The 25360-nt window shown below is 32.6% G+C and overlaps 1 protein-coding gene across 1 annotated transcript in view; it reads left to right on the forward strand.

Annotated features, from left to right (window-relative positions):
• The first annotated feature begins 607 nt into the window (after positions 1–607).
• LOC125052484 (irregular chiasm C-roughest protein-like) overlaps positions 608–25360 on the forward strand; it is a 103726-nt gene continuing 78973 nt past the window's right edge. Inside the window, exon 1 of the mRNA XM_047653363.1 lies at positions 608–865. The gene's annotated coding sequence lies outside the window, so the exon portion shown is untranslated. The remainder of the gene's footprint in view (positions 866–25360) is intronic.

A 25360-nucleotide genomic window follows, 5' to 3' on the forward strand; every position in this document is an offset into this window, starting at 1 on the left:
CCGGTAGTAAGGAGTGAAAGAGATCAATAATGAGAGGCACGAGGAGTTGAAAAGGGATTTCAGATTAAGGTCGTTTTCCAGACAAAGATTAGTTTGGTGTGAAAATCATAGATATGCTATGTCATGTCTTAATTGGTGGCAAAGAGTTATAATTTTATCGAATTATTTTGATTTGGTGACTTGCGTTGGTAACTTAATTATTGCTGATTTAATGTGATAAATATATCAAGTTTATGAGACTATTAAAAGGGAAATTTATGTGTTTAATTTTTAAGTTACAAAAATATTATAATCGAGATATTATTAAATATTTTGCTATTATTATTAATTACTAACTAATTTTAAATGAGAAATCCTATCTTTGTCCTCTCTTTCTTAGTTTAATATACCTACTGAGTTAGCTTGCTATAAACTACACTCTAATATGATAAGAAAATAATTCACAAATTCTATCTTAACATAACTATCGTAAACAATTACGTACAAAGTGACAAGATATCAAAAATCTGTATTACTTTTAATGGTAGTTCTGCACATTATCGATTCTATGACAGTCAGCCTGGCCAGGGCAAGCGAAGCCTACACTACACCCTCAGTTACCGGCTGGGCGCAAAACATACGGTTGTGTTACATTTCGCGCCCTTTCGACGAACCGCGGCATTTTGAATTTTAAATTTCGAACGTGCGTCAACATACGAATGACGAATTATTATCTGTGGCTCTGTGAATTATTATAAAAACCTTTTTGGTGAGAAAAAAATTATGGATATTGAAACTTTTTGCGGAAAGTGTTTTTCTGTTAGCGCGTTGTGTTTTCTTTGTAAAGTGCGTAATGTTTATGGATTTTGTTGACTACTAGGTCGAGGTGAGTTTGCTTTTTAATACAGAAAGAGCTTTTAATACATATAGCAAATATTCGCCTCTATTCCATTACAATGCAGAAACTTTTTGCATGCGTGGTTATTACAATACAAAATACAAACAAAACTAGGAATGATTACAAATTAAATAAAGATTTTAAAATAATAAAGAATTCTCTATACATTATGAATAAAATAATTAAACAGTTTTATTACACACTAAAATAATTACCAATATAAGTGATATGGGACTATTTAACTTCTTTAGAGAATATCTATATTATATAAATGAACTAAATATTATATTATTAATTAAATTATTATACATTTTCGTTAATTTTAAATGCAATAATTATAAGTTAAGACACAGACAATAATTATCCGTCGTATTATGTTATTTTCTTATACAAATATACGTACATTTTGTGTTTAAAACTTTTATCATGGACGATATGGTGAACACAGAAATTTATTATGTGCTATTTCCTATGGTTACTTAAACGAAGTTAAATTATTTTCCACAGTAAAATAAATAAATAAAGCATAAACACAGGTACCAAATTTAAAAAAAAAAGTATTCTATTTTTAAATCAAAAACCTTTAATTTATTGTATTAAATTTAAGTTTTCTCTTTTTAAATCTATAATGTAATTAACAATGAATGCCAAATAAATGTTAAAACACTACTTACTTTAGAAACATATTTTATCTGTTGAGGTAGTTCAAACTAAGCTTTTAGGCTCAAACAGTTGATATCACTTAAGCCCATCTTATCACTATGCAAAGGACAACACACTTGATTGATGTCGTAACAAAGCTCTCACTGAGGACGAAGATTCCATTCCCATCCGGGGTAAATATTTGTCTAGTGGTGATGAATTGTAAACCACATACACGTGACAAGTATTTTTTGTAATTTGTATTATCTATGGTGTACCATACAATACTATCGACCACAGAGTAATTCAGTAATTTAACTAACTTTAATATAGAACATAATACAGTACATATATACACCACACAAATCGTAGACATAGCAATGAAGATTATACAATTAGCAACAATTATACCAATGTCTGCAGAATTAAGCTACATAGAAGTGTTAATGGGTGTTATTGTATAACATTCTCGCACACATACACGCATCCAATTCACACAAAACATTCTTTCCTACAATATAACTTAAGGAAAAGCTAGCCCACACATTGTATCTATTTTTAGCTTCTATATAATATTACTATTGATACAATTATTGTGTATACAATATTAGATTATGTGCTCCCAATTGCTAAATGTATTTAAATATAATAAAAGCTAAATGATAACACAAATTTCCTTGCATACAGTATTGTATTCGTAGAATATATTTATTTATTAACACTTAGTTGCATTAACAGAATATAATACAGGAGACATAATTAAATTAAAATAGGGGCAAGTGGCGGGCTTATCGCTTTGGGAAAAAAAATTAAATTAGATTAGGTAAGCAAGACGTGCAAAAATACATAAAACGTATAGTTATTTAGACTATTCTAATGGAACAAAACAAAGCAATTAAAACTTATGAAAACAGACACACACAATCACAACAATATTAAAAAAATACATTAGAAAGAAAAAGTGCACGTGTATAGCTAGGTATATCCTTTTACTGGAGAAATATTTATTGGTTGTTAAAACAAAACGTGTAATGGCTTAAAACTTGATAAAAAGCCCTCTATCTCTAAGCTTTCACCGTATCAAGTTCAATCAGTATCGCTTCATTGGTTTCGCCGTGAAAAAGACAAATAGTGTTACTTTCGTTCGATTAGGAAATGACGGATTACGGTCAATGATGCGTTGTCGGTTTTTTAAGCAGACAGTAGCATCGATACTATTTCATGCCTTTTGGTCTTTAAGACGCAGGTCATTAACTCGAATATTTAGGATACATAGTAATAGTTGGTTACTCAATAAATAATCGTTCTTGATATAAACATTCTAAACGGTATTGCATGTGTATCTTATTCGTAAGAGACATCTACAATCTTACCTACTCAGAGTTACACATTAACTTATCTTTAATTATGTAGTCAACAGATTACATACAAAAATATGATTCTTAATTCAACAAATTATTAAGAACGAGCTCGCAAAATGTTCTTATACGTATGTAAGAACAACGTGCAGAAATCCTCTGAGCAGTGAGGTCGCTCCGTGAAGCCTGCGAAGTGCCAAAGAGATTTCTGTGCTACTGGAAGGAGCAAGGCTGGCTTAGTTAGCCAGGACTTTACTCACAACGGATCCATTTAGAGCGGAAACTGAGACCACCAACCTTTAAGTGTGTAAGATTTAAATCTTAATATATATTAATTACGTGTCACGTTTTTTGTCCGCTATGGACTCCTAAACTACTGAACCGATTTCAATCAAATTTGCACTCCGTGTGCGGTTTGATCTAACTTAAAAGATAGGATAGCTTACATCTCAATTTATACCCGCAATATTATTTTATTGCAAACTATTTGTTAATTATTTGATAGTTACAATTTTAACAGATACTGCTGTGTTGAAAGTACCAACGTTTCACATAAGCTACAATTTAATTTCATTACCACCAAAAAAGCTTGACTGGTGTTCTCCTACCGTTTCCCTTGAATAGTTTACTACTGAGACTGAGAAAATCCTTAGCCACAGCAACGCTTGGCCGGTCTGCTAGTAAGTTAATAAAACATGCTAAAGGAAGCTAAATAAGGTCGGTCATTTCAATCAATTAGGAGCTGTGTTGCAAACTGCAATAGAAAAAGTAGTAAGGAAATAATCTTAACAAAAATGAAGCTCAAGTAATTTTTAGCGCAAAGCTTCGACGCTGAATATACCCTCCTATATAAAGATATGATTGAATAACAGATGAAACCACAGATTTAAATTCGGAACAGTTAAACACCAATTTTTGACGTGATAACGTCTTTAAAATCGTTTTAGTCGGGTGACATGTTCAGAAACTTGTGTCACACCAAAACCTCACGAGCGCGATCGCAGGTATAACGAGAGAGAGACGGACCGATCTCCCGTCTCATCTCGAGCGCTGCCAGTCATTCCGTGAATGTATGAAGAAAAATGTATATCATAGTCGAATAAGTAAACTTGTCATTTTACACCCGAAATTTATCATCAAAAGTGTGAATAAAACGATAGATGTAATTTAAAATTTGAAAAAATTGTTATCTTCATTAATTCCTTACTTCCCAAAAACTTATATCACCAATAAGACGTTATCACGTAAACATCTCGATCGTAAACCTACTTTACAACCAACCAATTTTTAATTTAAAATATAGATAACGATTTAATATCAAAATTAATCCATAACATTCGATATGTTTTGATACGAACGAATAAATTAATAACCAGTTCACCCGTTACTGGTTCTAATTAGGTGATTTAGTTTGAGTTCTACTCGTGTTTAATGTGTTTTAACTGGTTTGAAAAAAGGCCGAGTTGGGAAATTGGTTTTTAAATATGTATTAGCTACCGTTGGGGGGCTGTTAGCTGGTGGTTAAATATGGTTCCCAACAGAATGCGTAAATTCTCGTCCCGGATAATCATCAATGGTCTGTAATCTATATCTAAAATATCAATTTAAATTAAACCTTGTTTCAAGAGGTTCAGACTATATTTCTGTGTGAAGTTTGACATATTTGACAGCTCTCAAGGCAAACTTGACAAGACAAGACGTTAGACTCGGACGTCAGACGTCAGGTGTCAGGCCCAGAAAGCCAAATATATACTTTCCTATAAAAATACGAATAAAATAGTAAATATCTAAGACCTAAACTTATTAAAAACAAATCATATAGCGCGAGCATATTTAAATGTGTTTAAAGGCCACCAACGTACTCGCGAGGCCGAGCATTAAGAGTCCATGGGCCGCGGTATCAGATGTAAGTTGAAAAACTACTTTTATATGCATTTGTCGCGTTCATTAACAAGATTGCTATTGTTACATTTATACAAACCACAGCGGTTTTGTAATGTAACATATTTTTATTGTATTTATTTATTTACACTTTATTACCTTATACAAAAACATACATAAAAAAAATTCAATTAAAAAGGAGATTACATAACTTATAAGGCGGGCGGCCTTATCGCTATCAAGCGATTTCCTCCAGGCAACCCTAATGGAACAATAAAAAAGAAACACCTACAGAGGGTAAAGTACAAGCAGTGTATAAAGAATTAACAAAAAACACTCAAAATAACAAATAACTATAACTAAAATAAAATAAAGAAAAATCTAAACAAAAATAAAAATATGTATAAACAAAAATTAATGCCAATCAAAAGGTTAACTGAGTCACAATAATTAGTATATATAAGTAGTAGCTAATTACGAAGCAGAAAAAAATTATCAAAAAGAAGCTTTATTATATTATTATGTATTATTTATTTCAAAAAAACTTAACATCAGGTAAGCCCGTTTACCCCCGTTCAGACGCAACATGATAAATAACTTTGAATTGATGTTATATTTATAAATTGTTTGATCAAAACTTGACAGTATGTAAACCTTACATTATGTATGTAAAATAACTGTTCGTGCTCGAAGTAGAGCGTTCTTCCTTTATTGGATGTGATATGTTTTTGTAAGATGTAATCTCTCACACTATTATTAATATGCCAGATCGCTTCCACCTAACGATGACAAATATCACGTCCTATAATCTCATACACATGCATTTAATATTCGATATTTATTAATAATAATAAATCCAGTTTTATCCGATAGAATCTCCTGGTAGAACCAAGAAAACTATTATACCTTTGTACCGTAAAAAATATTTACGTTTTTGACTTGCAGATATATTTAGGCTCTTCTCTGAATCTTACCCCAAATCTCTTGATGTATGGGATATCCATTGCCTATGGGTTATACGAACTACTACTATAGGCATTATGGAGATATTTAGGACAATATTGTATCTAAAACAAATCGTATGGACTTATGATTATCTGCTTAAATACATAAATTATTATTATTAGTAATATGTTAACAGGTTTGATTAAAATATTGTAAATCAGAGTTTCAAGGACGATCAAGGACGAGTAATAAACCTATCGTTAATGAGGTCGTTCAACTCATTATCATTCACAATTTATACTTGCGAAAAACACATACAAATTAGTAGATAAAATTTAAATTAAATTTTTATCGTTTATAAATTATTTATTTATTTGCAAGAAAATTATGGTGGTACAACCAAAACCACGTATTCTGCCACACATAATGGCGTGCAAATTTGTCATACATCATTAAAGGTAGAATTTTACATAGTAGTTACATTATCAATCAACATAGTAAATTCTTATATTATTATATTTATTTAATATTTTATCGCAACGTTATTAAATATATTATATATCAAATTAATATTAAATATTTATTATTACACTCAAATAAAAATTAGTGTAATAATATTTGTTTTCCCAAAAGTAGTATATTAAGTCGATTTTTACAAACTCTAGTAGGAAGAATTTGTATGGTAAATTATTACAAACGTTGATTGCCATACAAAAAGTGTTTTCCCTTACAATTCCAGATTAATTTTTGCCATAACCAATTACTCCCCATGTCTACTTCGGCAGTGGACTATTCTCGTTGACTTAAATATATTTATGTTTAACCTACGTATAAATAATTTGAAGTAGGTATTTCTGGTATAACGACGCTTAAGGGACCACACAATTTCGTCGTAATTTTCGGACGTCACTTCTTCCGTAGCACTCTTCATTTCTAAGTTACTGTGCCCTCCACTCTCCTAGTAACGATAAGTTTTTCCAACCTCTGCGTGTTTGTTAACAAAAGATGTCTTTAACGGCCGACCCGGGTCGCAATATCTGTATGTTGCTAGGAATTTCATACAAATTACCAATTAAAAACAGTTGCTCGGGGCATTACAAGTCACAAAAACAAGGACCTAATAGATGAAATCCACTGTATATTGAATATTTCCCAAGAGTCAATGTATAATAGCAACAAATCTTGGGCCGCGAAAATATCGCAAAAAGTAGGCATTAAATATGCTATTTGTTTAGTACTAAAATAGCAACCTGTTATTTACATAAGTCGCAACACTCAAGGGCCAGTCAGAAGCGCCCTTGGCCGAACAAACTAAACAACAGTAGCGCACCTGTTGGTCAATTATCTCAAGTCAGGAATCTCAACAAAAACCCGTTCTAACTTTTAACGTGACCGATCCTACTACGGGAACTCATTTTCGAACTCATCATACTCGACCGAACACTGTACTGTACAAAATAATAGACCAAATACTCAATGGAACGTTTTAGATTCAACTCCATTTGCTAAATTAATGTATAAAGTCAAAATCATTTATATAGGAAACACAAATTTTATTTTTTCAAAAAAATTAAATATATTTATGAAAATTTTACATTCACTGTCAGTTCTCAAATCAAGGGCGTAGAACGGAAGAGAAGAACTTGCAATAAACTCTCCACCACTCTTTTTAATCGCCAAGTTTTTTGTTTTACACAACGTTTGTAAGGAGCTGCAACTATTACACCAATGTCCACATGACATCTTAAGTAATAAATAATAATAAAATAAATTAAAAACAAAGATTTGTCCTCTATCAGCAGGAGGCATGGTGAAATAGGAGCACGCACTTACATTCTCTATTAAATGATTTTAATGTAAATATATCTACAATTTTATTACATGACTTCGCTGCTTTGAGACCGGAAGGGAAGCGTGTAATGGTAAGTTAAAGTTCAGTAGATCAATCGAGTTTCAATAGTACTAGTACAATATCACATCAAAGGCGACTTTTTGTTAAGATCAGTGGGCCCTTGTTATTTTTTGTAAGAAAGTTACTTTTTTATTTTATTGTGAGAACGCTCTCAAGTGACGGTCGGTTCGAATAACATGATTGTCAATTGTCTAGAGTACTCGGTACTGCAGTCCTATTCTCGTAATATCGACAGTGAAGTCGTAGCATTTTCAACATAAATTTATAACTACGGTTTCCGTTGGTAATTTGATAAAAAAGTTGGTTGAAAATCAAAAAACAATTGGTCCCTGTAGCAGTGTACCTTTAACGCTGGCAGCATTTCCTCGCTGTATTACGATACTTATTCGTTGAGCCAACTTAAATCTTTAATAAGCGCCTGTGCGTTTGAACCCCACGGCCCAAGAGTCTCTACTCCAAAGGGAAAGATATATGATAAAGATATATTACATTTTTAGCACTTAAAATCATCAGTGTAATAACTTTATAGGCGTCCATTTGTACTTGAATGTTAAATATGTGTTTTCTCATTATTAATTTTTTAATTTAAAAAATCATTTTATAAATAAACTTAAACAATATCACAAGGTAAAAAACAAATGATAGAGCCGATTTTCGGTCTTACTACTAAAAGCAGTTTCATTCATGTACCTACAGTTATAATAAAAATGGGTCACAAGAATATGGCTTATAATATAGGTACGAAGAAGCCTTCTGAGAATAATACTGAGTATCCACTTATGAGCGTATTATATCCGATACCGGATCTTCATGTTCATGGGATCGTGTTCATAACATATATTTCCCTGAAATTAATATGATAGTTATCGGTAACATACAGTTTATGTGCAACAATATGACAAAATTAGTTATAGAATGTTTAAAATTTATTTATTTGTTAAAAAGTTAAATAGCTTGTCCCTTTTAATAGACGGTTTTGTTAAATCTCCTACAGAGTGTGTGCGCCTGGTACTTTCGCGAAAAGCGTGGATTTTCTTTAGACAAAAAAACATGTGTGTACACGCGTTAGAAGTTATACTTCTTTGGCGTAACAAGATAAAAATTGTTAATACTTTGAAAGTTTTATTAATAAATAACGCATTATCTAGTTAAATAAAGTTTATTTAAAGAAATTGATTTTTTTTTATTTTAAAATGTTGACTGTGCCAACTTTAGGGTGTCGGTTTTTTGTGACGGTGTGCGCGCCCATCGTAAAAATTTACTCTCATCATTTTTCCCTAACACGCCAAAAGAAGTATAACCTTAAGAAATCTTCCATACTACTTCTATGCGAGAGCGGTCCAGAGTCCAATGCGGCCTTGTAGGCACTACTCGAGATGGGTTTGGTGATTTTTGCTCTTCCAGTCTCTGAATAAAGATTCTGGTGTGTGACAGGTTTGGTTGCTACAGAGCAGCCATAAAAGGAAGATACCGCAGCCTCCGATACCAAAAACAGCTTTTAGGAAAGCATACTTTTTATAATGATTATAATTCATTATTAAAATACGTCTATAAGAAAATATCTATTGCATAATACGACATAAGCCGAGCTTTAAAGAGTAAGAATAATAAATTAGCAACACGCGTTTGATAATGACTGGACATAATGGAAAACAGTTTTCAACTAAAATATGTGCTCTATTGTATCTAAACAAAAGTTAAAAATAACAATCTAACAATCTGGTATGCATTAGTTAGAAGAGGCGTGGGCGTAATAGCAATGACACGTTCTTTGTTATAAAAACTATTTTAGGATTTCCCATAATGTATATTTAATCATGTTATTGTAAAATAAAATATTAAGTTCTTATTTATTATGGTACTTTATTTTTCAGTGCATAAAAAAAATTATAAAGATAAACAAATCTAGATATTAAAACAGAAGTAGTTTCTACGAAACATACAAATATTAAATACGGAATATACCAATTTGACGTAGACAAGAGCGCACCAATTGTTAAAAGGCCGGCAACACACTCGCGAGCCCTCTGGAATTGAGTCACTTTAAATCAGATGAGACTCCTGTCCCTTTGACTCCTGCCTCTCCTCTTGTTCTATTAAAAAAGGCAACAAAAAGAAGAAAGAATATCATTGCTAAGCGTAATTTTAATCCTATATATTTTATAACGTTTCATTATATTTAACACTTTATAAATTCACACTTTTACAGCATTTCACAAGGTATTAAGCAAAGAAAATCTTCCGGAAAATCAATATAGCAGAAATAAATAAGGCTTCAAATTTTTTATGAATCATTCTACGTCACATTTACGGCCGTACCCTTTTATGATTTCCGGTTTATTACTTTCACAAGTGACTAATTTTCCTCCTAAAATCCCAGTGGGAGGCTTAATTAAATACGTTTATGGCTCCTGAAACTAATTAAAAATATTCAGAAGGGAAACCTTTATTAGCAAACATATATATAATATATAAACTTAGTTTTTTTACTGACCATCTATGTGTCGCAATATTTCAATCGTAAAAAATGAAATAAATCTTATATTTTTATTTAAATTGTAATGATTATTACAATAAAAAAATAATCAAGACTTCTGTGAGATATATTTCTACTTAATTCAAGAGGTTCTTTATTTTAACAGGACAATGTTTGCCTTTAGGCTGAGAACTCATTTAAACAAATGTCTGCGCCAGTACTCTGTAGCTCACAATGTATGCGAATCGGACTTCAATGACTTTTTGTACTGTTGCGACATAAGCGCTATGGATATTGAATGAACTATAGCGAAACATACAAAAGAGATCCATATCGCTATTGGAAGTTACAGAGTACCGACGCCGGTCATGCATACGATATTATCATTCCTTGCCTATATTCTGAATGGGACTTCTTTTTTTACTAGCATTGCTAGAGTGTTGGCTATTTCCGCCTAATTTTATCTGAAGTCATTTAAAATATTTAACAATCAGGTCGATTGCCTTGTAACACAATTTAAATTTCTAGACACCCCACCCCAGGCATCCCATCATTCCATTTGGGGAGCGCGTTTTGAACAAAACTCACCGATGTCCAGATTGAGCATTCTGATATCTGAGCTGGATATCCATAGTTGCTCCCCTCACACTTTCAAGTCGATTCTCGTTTAGTTTTTAAAGTTTAATTGTTTTGTTTAATTTACTTTTATTATCGCTTCGTGTTTGTTATGTTTGCCTATAAATTGCACATTAAAAATAGTATTTTATTGTTCTTGTACCAATGTAGCAGTGTGTCGAGCGTTGGTAAGCTTATATAAATAAATAAATAAGTTCTGTTCTTGGAAATGAAAAAAATAAATATTGCATATACTTGATATATACCCATTTATATTATTATACCATATTATTTATACCAATTTGAAATCAATATTCATAGTTAAGACAGGACAACGTCTGTCGGGTCCGCTAGTAGGATATAATATCTCGATGATATTATGTCTTATTGGATTACACATAAAGCCTTCTTCTCAAACCCATCAATAATTTGACCAAGCACGTGTAATTTTAGTAAATATCCTGATAAATACATTGACACCTGTAAATTCACTATTAAAAGCTATAAAGCGGCCCAAGAAAACAATTTTATTACAGGAAAATAAACCAATAAGGAAGCATAAATCAAAACTGTTAACATTTTCTCTTATAGCTTTATTTAGCATTGTTTGCAACGAAGCGAACCTACTACATACTTTATCAGAGCTTAAATTACCTTGAAGTGACCTGGATTGGTATACATAGCAATTGGTGCCTTAAGCACGAAATGATAAAATGCATTATAGCGTGTTTCCTTTTATGATATAATCTGAGAACCTGCATGTGTGTTTCGCTTGGGATTGAGCTTGTTTTGATAATAACAATTGCAACTAAGTATACGATTATGTGGCATTTTTCTTGACGATTTTGACAGGTGTCTAGAATAAACGAATACCTTTGCGTTTAACAATGATTAAATTTATATAGTGATTAAATATTTCTGAAAGGAAATAAGGCAAAATAAATTAAGTAAATTATTTTATATAGACAAAAATAAATGAATTACAGTACTGCAGGATTGATTTATTATTATTAAGTGTATAGTAAAATGAACAGTCTCTACGCCTTTTAGCCATTAGTTGTCGGTGATATGAAAGTAGAGACTGTGCGAAAAAAAAAAGCAGCGTGCCAGTTAGACCCGTCATTTCATTTATTAACAAAAAAATACATACTTTTAAGTTTGTCATATAGTATCAAGATGACTATGGAATTGCGATTTTTTTTAAACGGAGCAAACGAACAGATGGCTCATCTGATGTTAAGTGATTCCGCCGCCCATGAACACTTACATTGCCAGAAGGCTCGCAAGTGCGTTGCCGTTTAAGAATTGGTACTCTCTCTTGAAGGACCCTAAGTCGAATTGGTTCGGAAATACTTCAGTGGGTAGCTGGTTTCACACAAACACGCTCAGTATTACGCTTAAGAAGTATTGTCAACATAACCAAAAAAATAGTACTGCTGCGACTGAAATCCCACGACGGTTTTCTTTCCGCTGACTTCAAGTACAAACCTTTAACTAGATCATATACCTCGTACCATAATTTGTTACTCAAGAATACCAAAAATAATATTCTGATTAATGAACACGCTTTCACTCGGTAGAAGTATCATTATAGCATACTCTATAATTTAGTTGCATGTCTTAATTCTACTTCATAGAAATTGGGCTTCATCTTTTTATAATCATAAAGATTTGAACTTATATATCCTTTGAAATATGATACGCAGACAAGGGGTTTTAAAAAAATCAGCTACAATCTTTTCAGATCTAAGCCTTAGAATTCTGTATCTCTTTCATGATTTGTCAATCGAATAGATGATCAGACTCCTGTGCCTGACACACGCTGACTTTTTGGGTCTAAGGCAAGCCGGTTTCCTGTCAATATTTTCCTTCACGGTTCGAGCAAATGTAAAATGCGCACACATAAAGTCCATCACACACATATGGTGCACAGCCGGAGATCGAACCAACGACGATCTAAAGCCACTAGACCAACACTGCATCTACGTTTAAAGTGTTAAAATATAGAAAATCATTATCTATGTATTATTTTTAACTTTATTATATCCAGTGTTAATTTTTTTTTCGTAATTGTGGTCGCCATTATAGCTTACCTTCCGCCCGCGTGGATTTTGTGCATAATGGTATAACAATAATAGTATATTTTAGTAAATTTACATATAATCATGTTAAATACACTTAGACTTTTCAAATAAATCACACTGTTTATTGGTGATCGTATAATCGTTTATGAGTGAGTTTAGTTTGAGTAATAGTTTTGGAGTTTGATGATCTTACACACGATATTACTGCCACGGATTTTGTGATATTTTCTGTTAATACAAATATATTGACGTAAGTAATAATTTCCACCTAATTTTGACTAAATAAAATACTGTAGCATGACGTGTTTTTGTTATAAATGTCTCAAACAATGCCATACTTTTCCTCTTAGCTTTAATATTCAAAAGGTTATTATTATGTGGTTTGAGAGAAACCTTGCGAAATGCGGTCATGTTAGGCAGTTGAAAAGATCGCCCACGCGCTAGAATATAGGCCTACCACAGTCTATAACACAGAGAAAGCCATTTTAAATATCATTGGTAACTAATAGCTTAAAACTAAGATTGTTCTATGAAAAAATAAAGTTTAATAATCCAACTTAAGTCAATCTGCAAGTCACACAATTACTAGCCCTTATAATGCAGGCACATTTCTGCATTTATTGCACTTAATTAGTTTCATTTAAAGCAGTATTTAAAGAGCCCTCACCCCACAGGGGGGCAATTCTATTGTTAATGCTATACAAAATTTTATTAAAATTGATTGGAATTTGAATTTCACTTTAACATATGTTTTTAAAATTTACTTACTGTTTTTCGTTAACAATTTCCTAGTAGTTATTTAAGGAAGATAATTAAGTAAAGTAATTAAGTTTCTTAAGTGAACAATTCAATTATTTATATAAAAACTATGTATGTTGAATTTGGGCATACGAATTTTAGAAAGGTGTAATGGTTGCAGCTCCTTACAAACGTTGTGTAAAACAAAAAATTAAAAAGAGTCGCGGAGAGTTTATCGCCAGTTCTTCTCTTCCGTTCTAAGCCATTGATTTGAGAACTGGCAGTAAATGAAAAATTAGAAGCATTTCATATAGATATTTCTTTTTTGACGTTCATTAGTGTACATTGTGTTACCTATATGAATAAATTATTTTGAATTTAAAAGATTAGATCAGTGTCGTGAGATTTTGATCGTAATACAAATAATCATATTCTCACTAAAACACTGGTTTATACGAACTTACAAATTCGTGTGGGAACCAAAAGGCTGTGTTTATGCAAAATAAAGTTTATACACTGTGGCTATATCTATGAATTATAAAACACAGGGGCACGCTTTTGTTTCTTTAACCAAAAATGTCATTGTTGTGTTAGTAAACTTTCGTATCTATTACGTACTTTGTTAGAATAAATCTGGCTACATTTGTTCTGTATTTAGATTTCAAATGTTACATAAATTGACTTTAAGGCAAGAAAAAAGTTTTTTAGTCTGATTTGGTAACATTTATTTTCCTAATATAAATATTTATATAAAATGTACAGTGTTTGTAATTAAATTCCTTCTACGGTAAAACAGATTTTAAAGAAATGTTTTGCGTGTTCAAGTTAAATCTAGAACGATTTAGATTTACAATTAAACGATTTATTTGGGACGTGTGTACCTACAGGACAACGTCTGTCGGGTCCGCTAGTTACATATAAATTTGTCTGTTAAGTCTAAATTATTTGACAAGAAGACAAGTAACACACTTAATTTTCATCACCTGCTCTAGAAGCTTTAAAATCTCCTCGCTGCCAAGTAGTACAAGGCAGAGTGGGATCATTACCTCACCAAGACACACGTCCACCACCACGGGTGACATGACCAGGACTACTTCTAACATAGGCCTTAGGTAAAATCTTTGATATGGATAGATATATACCGACATTAATAACATTTCTAAGCCTCCTTGGTAAAGTATCTAATAGCCATGAGCTTTTAGTTATTTAAAGAGAAAAAGGCTAAACCCTTTAAATTGTTTTTAATGTTTCCGCTTGAAAAACCGCAGAGCTTTTCGCTAATTAGACGAACACGCCCACAACTTTCTCAACTTTCTATTAAGTCCACGTTACACTCAATAATCATTAAACGCCATTACTAACCGCGAAACATTTTGAGTTTTTCTCGTATTGAAGTTTTTGTTAACACCCACTCGGCTAATTGCTCAACGTTATGACGTACTTCGATAAAATCACTTTGAGTCCGGTTCTGACAGGTTTAAGCACAGCCTGCCATCTTCTGAGATCTAGTGGCCACTTAAATTTATCTTTGTTTATGTATCTATATTTTATGATTTAGTAAGAACACCTTTATTAAACTAAACCCTTTTGAAAACTAGCTGTCAATGACAAATTAGGTACTGTTAAAAGCTAAGCCGTATAGGCGCCAAGCTTCGACATTTGAACAGTGTTATGCGTTTTAATTTTGTCTACTTGCTCATATAAACCTAAGTATCGATCTAAAATGTTCTTGAGAAGCTTTTAAGTATTTCGTTCATAAAAAAATCCAATTTACTCATATATTATAACTGGTTAACTATTTCTAATATTTAACTACCTTAAAAAAACGCTTACAATTGTATATTCTTGAGTTATTTTAAACTTTAAAGCTTGTCTACTCCGTGTTTAGGAAAGATTTCGTTAAAAGTATCGAAAAGGACACGGAAATGCATGTTGATAATTAAGAATGTTACGAGACTATACTTGTCGAATGCTTTCTTTTCCGTTTAGTATGTTTTATGGGACAGGAGGCAATTGAGCATTCGGATCATTCAGAGTAAAGGCTTGCCCTGCGATACCAGGTTTGCTAGTGCGTTGCCAGCCTTTAAGGTAGCGGTACGCTCTCCTCTTGAAGGCTCCTCAGTCCATTGCTCAAAGTCATGCTATAAGATCCTTCATTCCCTGTTTTAAGTAAGACTTTGCGCCTGAATAAAAAAGGTCTGCAAGGTTCTTGACTGAGCGAGAAGCGTATCAGACTCGTTCCTATCAATCCAAAACACAATTTCGGTAAAATGTGTAACATCTTAACATTGTATGTTCTATTAATGTCAAGTTTGTTAAGGAAGAGTTGGGAAGGACAGGTACACTTAAAAAATTCCTAAAATCTAACAAGTGTATTGCATATATATGTATATTGTATACTTAAAGCGAATAAATGCATTTTTATACACACTATAATTTCGTTATATAATGTTTAAGAAACTCTTATCTGGTTTTGCAAATTTATTGGCATTTTCTTAAGTTTTGAGAGAGTCGCCGTTCCTTTAATAGTCGCGTTAATGATCATTCTTTAATGACAAGAGTTCATTGATGCGCTGTAACCTTTGCATTGTCATTAATAATACAACGTATGACAATGTATAGTTGTAATATTTACGGAACTATAAATGCCATAGACTACACAAAGTCATTAATAGACACGTTTTGCAGTTGTTTCTTATTTTTAATAGAAGATTGTTTGCCTTCTTAACTGACGTTTTTATTAATCGAATGCTATCAAAATATACCAATTTACTGACTTTTATTCACACCCCCGTGAAGTACGCTATAATATGATTTTATTTAACCTACCTTTTTAGCAGCTACATACTAACATATGGAACATTCTGCTATAATACCCCATGGAGACCGTTCGCTTTTACAGAATAAAAACCTAAGTGCTAAATAAAACTAAATTTTCCAACTTTTCTCCCCATAAAAACCTTCAGAGTTCAAGGAATGAATCAAAAATTACTCGAATTGGTCCAGCCGTCTTCGAGTATTGCGCTTATATATAATATTGGTAATTAATATATTATCTCGTAAAGTAAAATATATTTTTTTAGAATTAGAATGACTTTATTGTCTTAATCGTATGAGATTTGCTTTGTCCTTGTCCAAGTTCGAAATGACAAAGCCATTCTAAATAGGTTTTCGCCTAGAAGTGACCCGAGTTGACAAAAATCTTGTCGTTTTATAAAGTTATCATGCGTTACATAATTTCCAATAATTTTTGCTTTACGTTATTTATGAGGGCCTACAAAAAGTACAGTTTTGTTATCGATACTGATAGTTCGAAAGGAAATTTTGACATTTATAGCCAGTATAAAAGAGTTATAGTTTTACCTCCCATTTTGATAGAGCGGAGGAAAAAATAAAACATAATTTACGAGCCTTTTTTGCGGTTGAAGAAATCAATTTTATCTGTTTTATTACTTCGGCTCTATGTTATAAAGATCAATATCGCGTAACTTTTTATTATGGCACTTAGCTAGACGACTTGTGTTATAAAACAATTATTATACCTTATGTATTTAAGCGTCGGTGTTAAAGCTAACGGTATTTTGCAATGTTGATTGATTTATTATAAGTACGGTGATTTTATATTTATTTGAGCGTGTTCGTAGACAAACAACCTAAATTCGAAGAAAAAATTAATTAGCCACATTCATAGGCCCCCTAGACAATTTGCTTTTGTAAAATCGTTTATTAGACAGGCCTGTTAAGGTCTAGTCTGTGTTGGCGATTAAAAAGAGTGGCGGAGAGTTTATTGCCAGTTCTTCTCGTCCGTTCTACACCCTTGATTTGAGAACTGGCAGTTAATGTAGAATTAGAAGCATCTAGCATTTAATACATATTTCTTTATTGCCGTCCACAAGTGTACATTGTGTTAAATTAATAAATGTTTGTTTTGACTTTGTGATATCATAACATAAATTAAGGAAATATATTAGAAAGTATACGAAATCCATGGTACAATAACCCTCAATTTTCTGTTTTTTGTTATTTTCTTTTTCTTTATAGGCAGCTCATTCTCGCCGTAAATATTAGGGTCTAAGTCATACCGAGTTCCTTACTATGTTTTCCTTCACCGTGCGAGCGAGTAGCAAATGCGCACATAAAGAAAAGTCCGTCAGAGTGGAGTCGAACGTTCAAGCTACTAGGCCTGTTATTAGTTTATTAGTAAATGTTTTTACCGTTATCGAACCATACTATATGAATACTATGTTTTTAAGATACAGGCAGTCCTCGTACTTACGGCATGTTACATTCTCGAAATACGCGACGTAAATCGAAACGACGTAAGTCGAGACATATTTTTTCGTATGTATGTAAACATACGAAAAGGGTTCCACACGGACTCGGAATTAAAAAAAAACTGCATTTATAACAAATGATAAACATACTTTATTATCAAAAGTAAGTTCTTAAAATAATTATATATGCACTTATGAAATTGCTAGTTATTTTTGGTATTAGTGTGTTATTAATTTTAATAATAATTATAAAACTTTAATATATAATCAAAAAATGTAATGAGAAAGAATAAATTAAACTTTTGGCTTCAAGATTGCTTCGCTTCATTCTTCTTGCTATCATACAGATCTTAGTAACACTGATAGGCTGCACAAATTTTGTTATTTACGTTGAATCTTCTCTAAACTAGGATCATTTTCTTGAAAAATTTTTATGGCATTCTCCAAATTTGCACAAGACAAGTGAATTCTCCTATGCCGGAAATCGAAACAAATTACGTATGCTTGAGGAATAGTGTGAAAACATTGTTTGACGTAACTTGAAACGACATAAGTCGAAGACTGCCTGTATTAGAACTCCTTCTGCTCCTCCTCCTTCCCTTTAATAGATATTGAGATACTCCTCTAATATGTACAGATAATCAGTATAATTTTTTTTTACGAAAATCGTATGTAATATTATGCATCTTCAATTATGTATAGACATAACATAAAAGGACAGAGGAGACCCGTTATAACATCTCTTGAAATTAAGACAAGTTTTTAAACGGCATTTATTCCTTTCCAAATATAGCGTTGTTGTTCAAAAAAAGGTTTACGAAAACGCAATTATATTGAGTACTGTTGTGACGAAAAGTGATTGTAGTAAGCCGTTATTTTAATTAATTTTGTATTTTTATTATTTATACATTATCACTGACCAGATTACATATGAAATACTTCTTTAATTGCAATGCTGATACGAAAAACATTTTTTTAGTTCTAGGGTGTGTTTAGCTGTAGGTATATCTTTATTAATTCAAATTGTCTAATGTTCATAATAAAATATTACACACACGTATTTTCAATAATTAATTATAAATAAAGATGTTAAAAAATCCAATAAAAGTTCATAGTAAATAGACAAAAGTAGGACTGACTTATAAGATGTATTGACAAATCACAGAGGTCATCTGTTACTGCGCAGATTTTGGAGCTTCACATACATTAAATACAAGATACAATAAACACAAACAAATAAACTTTTCGACATAACAGTACCCACACCAAATAAAACTGTCACGCAATTTATATCGTACAATTGGAAAAAAAATCTACCAGCTTTGTTGTAAGATTATTCTTTTAAATGAAGTGTTGGGTTTTCCGGGTTTTTAATAAGGATTTGTGTCAGAAATAATGAGATCTGAGCCGAGCTCGTTTTATTTGTAATTTGACCAGATTTTTGTTTCATAATCTGTTACTCGAAGGTACGTGTGTATGATGTTAATTACATCAAACACGTACCTTATGCGGAGTAATTATTACAAATTTAAACGTTTGTTCATACATACGATTAGTACAGTACTAATCGTATGTATGAACAGTACTAACGATTCATTTCACGAAATTAGAACCTGCCTTGCGATTCTGTAACTCACTTTTCGAACTCTTACAGCGGTTTTCGCAGCGCCGGTCGCGCTCAAATCAGTCGTGAAGCAGTCATTTTATGATTTGGCATTCTGATAAGTAGGGAGCTTGTATTTATTGTTTATCAGAATGCCAAATCGTGTGAGTTCGAAAAGTGAGTTACAGAATCGCACTGCTGTTTACGACTTCTCCTTTCTGAACCACAGGGTGCCTAGCTTTAATTAGAGAGACTAAAACTTGAGCTAAACACGTACAATGCAGATTTAGCATTCAATTAGTTCATTGTCCATTACCCTCGGATCTCTGACGGAAAACAGACGCGGACTTCTTCAAGATTACATCACAAATATCTCTCGGAATTAATATCAAGTGACTCATTCATCTGTATTAAATATTCTCAGTGATAATGAAAAAAATCTTGAAACATCTCAGAAAAACGAAATGTCGCAAACAAGTTCTTGGTACGATGCGCGTGGCTCTTACGCTGAATTCATTGTCTTAACCGCCAGTACTTTCCCAAAGAAAATTAAACTTTAAGTCAGTGTAATAAAGTGCAAATTGTCGTGAACAGAAGTACGTATGAAGCCAACTTGCGGTGTTAAAATTTACTGTATTCGAATTGCAACCTTTTTGTCACGACTTAAGATACATAATTCCATGTCAGTTGTTCTGAATAAATTGTCTGGTGTTTTGCGACATTTCAAAGCTTCATTTTACCAGTTTTCCTGAGAGTGCGTTAAACTTCAAGTATTCTTGTATGCATATATAGACTGCATAGCATTTGAGACGTGAAAAACTGAAACGTTGGGCAGAGGCTATAGAAATCCTTGTCTCGTGGACTTACAATAGCCGTAGGTTTCGGTGCTAAAAATAAAACCTTCTCGATTGTTACGCTACTTGCTTTTATATTGGCCTTTCTCACTTTTACTCTTGCTTCTTTATAATATGGTGGAATGGCAAGCTACGAATCGCGGGAGAGCACCGACAGCACCAGGCACAGCCTTGCGATTCTGTAACTCACTTATCGAACTCGCTCAGCGGTTTTCACAGCGGCGGTCGCGCTCAAATCAGTCGTGAAGCAGTCATTTTATGACAACAATAAACTACAAGCTCCCTCATTATTATATCCACTTACATTCATATTAAGAATTGACGCCAATGATTTCTTTTAGCTATAATTGAGAATTGAGATGGTCGGAAAACCTTTGTTTGGAGTAAAGTCATTTACAATTCAAACAAAAATAACTCATTTAAATAACATAAGATGCTGAGACTATAGGTAAAAAGAATAAAATCTCGCATGGCAGGTGCAACCTGACCGGACATAGAACCGGCCGTTCGACCGCAGTAGAGTTGAATGCATTCAAATTAATTTTATGTACTTGAGACTCCGTTATAATATTACGCCGACTGCGGCTGAAATTTAAAAATTATTCAGTGAACTAGTGATTCAAATCTATTGATTTAGGTATCTCTATTGTTAATAAAAAGCTATACTCGTACTAATATTATAAATATCATCTCAGGAAGTAGTGGTCCGAATCGAAAATCTGTTTTTGTCCTCGATATTATCGAACGGAATAAGGCCGATCAAAATAACACGGATAAAACCGCGGCGAACGTCTAAAAAGATTAGGTATCGCTATTGTTAATAAAACTTTATATTAATATTATAACCTTCTCTGCCTTCTTTCACCATTCAAACTCAAACTCAAAATAACTTTATTCATATAGGTAAACAAGTACACTTATGAACGTCAGAAAAGAAGTTAAATTAATTGTAAATTTCATTTACTACCAGTTCGCAAGTCAAGTTCGAGTCGTCAACTAATATAATACCTTTTATTATTAAACACGTTGAGAAATAATTATTTTAATGTTAACGCAACTAACGTAATAGCAAGTTAATTCCAGCATTTACGAGGTTTTCCTTCGCCATTTTCCGATGAAAACGACGCAATCGAAAGATCTTTTTTAATTGCATTTCAATCGCGACGTCCCGAGTTTTACTCAGCAAAAAACTTGCTGCAATCAAGAAAATACACAAATGTCCATTAACTTTTCTTAGTTAGGGTTGGCTTCGGGGAACTAAATTAAAATGCTCCTTATGTCAATAGATCAGACGGTCTAAAATTATCTAACATCCAGACTGGAGACTGCTATATTCAATGGCAAGTTAATGTAACTACTTTAGTTTGAGTGATACCATTTGGAAAGAGTAAATGGACAATTTGTGAAGTCAAACATTCGATAAATGAAATTAAACAGTATCTCATACGGTTCCCAAGATTGGTGCATATAATTTTGGAACAATCATAAAAAATATTTTTTCGTTTAAAATAATAATAGTTAGTTGTAAGTGTTAACACGAGTTACCTTTTGTTTTTTTCCATATGTTTCGCTCCGTGGAAAGATTTGGATGATCAACGTCTGAAATGATTGAGACTTTCAGCAAAACTACGTTAGTGGTACTAATATAATTATTGCAAAGAAAGGGTAATTTATATGATTAAATTATTCGTTTGGATACAAACACATTTCTGTGGCTGATCCTCTTTATAAGCAAGCGGATTACCACTAAGTATAAGCGAATTACATAGATAGAAGGAAAATCCATTACTTCGAAGCCAGAACCTATGATTTTTACAACTTAGACTTTGATAAATTCAATTCAATGTCCGAATACCGTTTAAAAGACGGCGAGAGGCCCGATTTCTGCATTTATACGCTTGTAGGTATTAATTAGAGTACCCAGCAAAATGTTTGATAATTTTGGTATAACAAAACTCGGGGAATAATAAAATATGACCTGCGTGGGTTGATGGCAAGTCCAAACTTGTGGGTGTTTGAATTATGTGGAATTCCTGAGCAATTTATAATCAGCCTAGACACGATTATAGATATATGTGTATCTATTTTATAAAGTATTATAATAAAAAGTTATTAAAATGATTGTAACGAATCAAAAAGTCGCAATGGTGACAATTGCTTTTAGGTGAACTCAAAAATAACAACTTTGGCCGTATGTCCACCGCCGCCGTCACCAGGACGTCACCGAGAACGAGATGACGGCGCCGATTAAGCGATACATACATTTAATATGGCCATGTGCCCACCGCACGCCCGTCACCCGAGCGCCGTCATCAACCAAAGCTATAGAACTGAGCCAATGATATATCGGCTCGGAGGACACACGATCGCCGTCACGTCATTAAACTCGGTCCGAAATAATCTCGTTCTCGGTGACGTCCCGGTGACGGCGGTGGTGGACAAACGGCCTTAGAGGGAGCGTTGTGCAATGTTGTCTTCGCTGTGCTGCTCTATAGGATAGAATATTGGACCCTGACAGAGACTATGTCCCAAAAACTGGAAGCGTTCGAGATCTGGATTTATAGACGTAAAATATCTTGATCAGAACGCATACGAAATACAACTGTGCTGCAACAATAAAGAAGAAGAAAGAAGTGCTTATGACGGTTAAGAAAAGGAAACTTTATTATTCCACGTGTTACGTAACACCATACACGAGCTCCTTTAAATAATCATTCAACGCAAAGTGGCAATTAGAAGGAGACCTGGCCGCAGACGCACGTCTTGGTTGAACAAGCTGAGGCAATGGTTTGGTCAAAGCACCAAGTCATTGTCCAGAAGCGCGGCATATAAAATTTAAGTAGCCTTGATGATCGGCTACCTCAAAAAGGAGATGTCACTATTAAAAGGAATTCAAAGGTAAACTCACACTGTAAAGAAGTTTTAATTAAAATAATAAAAATAGTTCCACCAACTTCATTAGAATCTTTTTACCGACATTTACTGCGCAGGAAATAAAATAATCTTAAGATTCCTACGCATTTGATTATTCCTATAAATTGATGTTAATTATGAACTTGGAATTAAAAATTAAAATATGACTTACATTTGATTTTAAACAAGTTTTAGCCGGCGCCAGACAGATCGTACGATTAAACATCATAAATATTTATTATTCCTTTCACTTGACAGTTAGATTTATTGAGGCTGATTTTTTTGAATCCTGTTAGAAATTTTTAGTCTCAGTTATCCTAAAAACTTTGTTCTTGTGCTAGTTACATTGTTATTGAATAACAAATAACCGTAACCATGGCAACAAACTAAGTTCCACGTTTTTCAATAAAGCCGTTTTTGACATAGCAAGAAGCGTATATAAATTATAGGATTCATTAACGGGCCATGAAAATACAATTACCTTAATTGTATTTCCAAAAATTATATTAAAATACCTGCATTACCAGCCAGACTGTATCGGGACATATTTTTTATATTAAAAGTATTTTCATGTAATTTGATGGTGTATCTAAATTGCAGTAATCAAGTTCTGGAGTCAAAGACGCTATAAAGATTTAAAAGTGCTCGATTTTTCAGTATAACATTTGTCAATCAGAAACAATAAGGACATAGGCATACATCCGTGAGATCTCTCGTCAGATAGCACAGTTATTGATACATTACCATATTAATTAGATGTGCTCGGCCGCCTGCTGCTATATCAACAACATGTCAATTGTGATGTACACTCCAGGGCATTGATTTTGGGACACACAGTTCAGAAGAGTAACATTTTAACTGCAACGCTTGATTTACTTTGAATTCGGATAAATGTCGCAACAACAACAAGTTATATTTAGAATCTAATTGATATATTTTGCATGGCTAAGTATATTCATAGACAAATTTTATTGTGTATTTTTCACGCGCCTCAGTGTTCTTTCTTTAGTCGCGTCGCGTCCACTCCAGTCACCACAAGATTCTTCAAGTTATCTGGACCTCTACATAATATATGTTCAAAGAAGCTATGTATACTTTGGCAACATACTGAAGAAAGGCTAGTCGTCACTCCAGCTCACATCTTGAGCATCAGCTTTCAACACCATATTTTAAGGGCATTTATCTTTCCCTTTCTTTTCCTTTGAGGAGGAGTCTTAGTGAAGAAGATTTAGATCCTAGACCAAAAAAACTAAAATAATATATTTTATTTTATAAAGAGTATACTGAAAATACAGTGTTCTTTAAAACTAAACCTTAAGAGCTAAGTAGCTTTAACATAAAACAAAAGCTTATATGTAGTTAATATTACAAATTAAAACTCGACTTTCCTTCGCGTAAAATTCATTTGTGAATACCATAAAATATTTATACTTCCTATGAATTAATTTTATTCAGTTCTTTATTACAATAAGCCGGCATTTATGGCTCTACGGTTATTAACATTTTTATAACCGTTCTGGAATATTTGCTCGCGAGTGTATACGAATACGTAACAGCTTCACAGTTTTAAACATTTTATTAATAAAGGAAGTATTAGTAAAGTATTTTACGCTTTTTCCATTAATAAAGACATTTCTTCGGTTAATGGTTGACCATAAAACCAATCGTTTAGTAACATCTTAACCAATGGTTTATACCCATTTGCTTGAGTAAGTTGGATAATTAAAAGAATTAAACGGTAGCCGATGCTTAGAGATGGCTATGGGTATTAATGATTCTATTAACGAATATTTGAATTTTGAATGGATAAACTTAAGTGCTCTTATAATGGCTTGTGTATTAAAAAAAAGGGTGCGTGTACTTATGTACGCGCGTAAGAAGTTATACTTCTTTGGCATTATTAAAAATAGTTTTTGATTGCATGCAAATAATTAATTACAATTAAATAATCAAAGACTGGAAAAGGAGTCATTAAAGTCAATAAAGTTCAGTTTACATTTGAAAAATTAATTAAATAAATATTTATTATTATTCTCTTACATTAAACAAATAAAACACTATTTATCTTTAAAACATTTTTATTTCATTATACTATTTATTTTTAAGTGACTCTAATGTCTTCATCAGAATTTCGGTTTGTAATTTTAAATTAATAATTACTTGGTTGTGCATCTACGAGGCTTCTCCA

The sequence above is a fragment of the Pieris napi genome, chromosome 9 (genome assembly GCF_905475465.1).
Source record: "Pieris napi chromosome 9, ilPieNapi1.2, whole genome shotgun sequence".
Lineage (NCBI taxonomy): Eukaryota > Metazoa > Arthropoda > Insecta > Lepidoptera > Pieridae > Pieris > Pieris napi.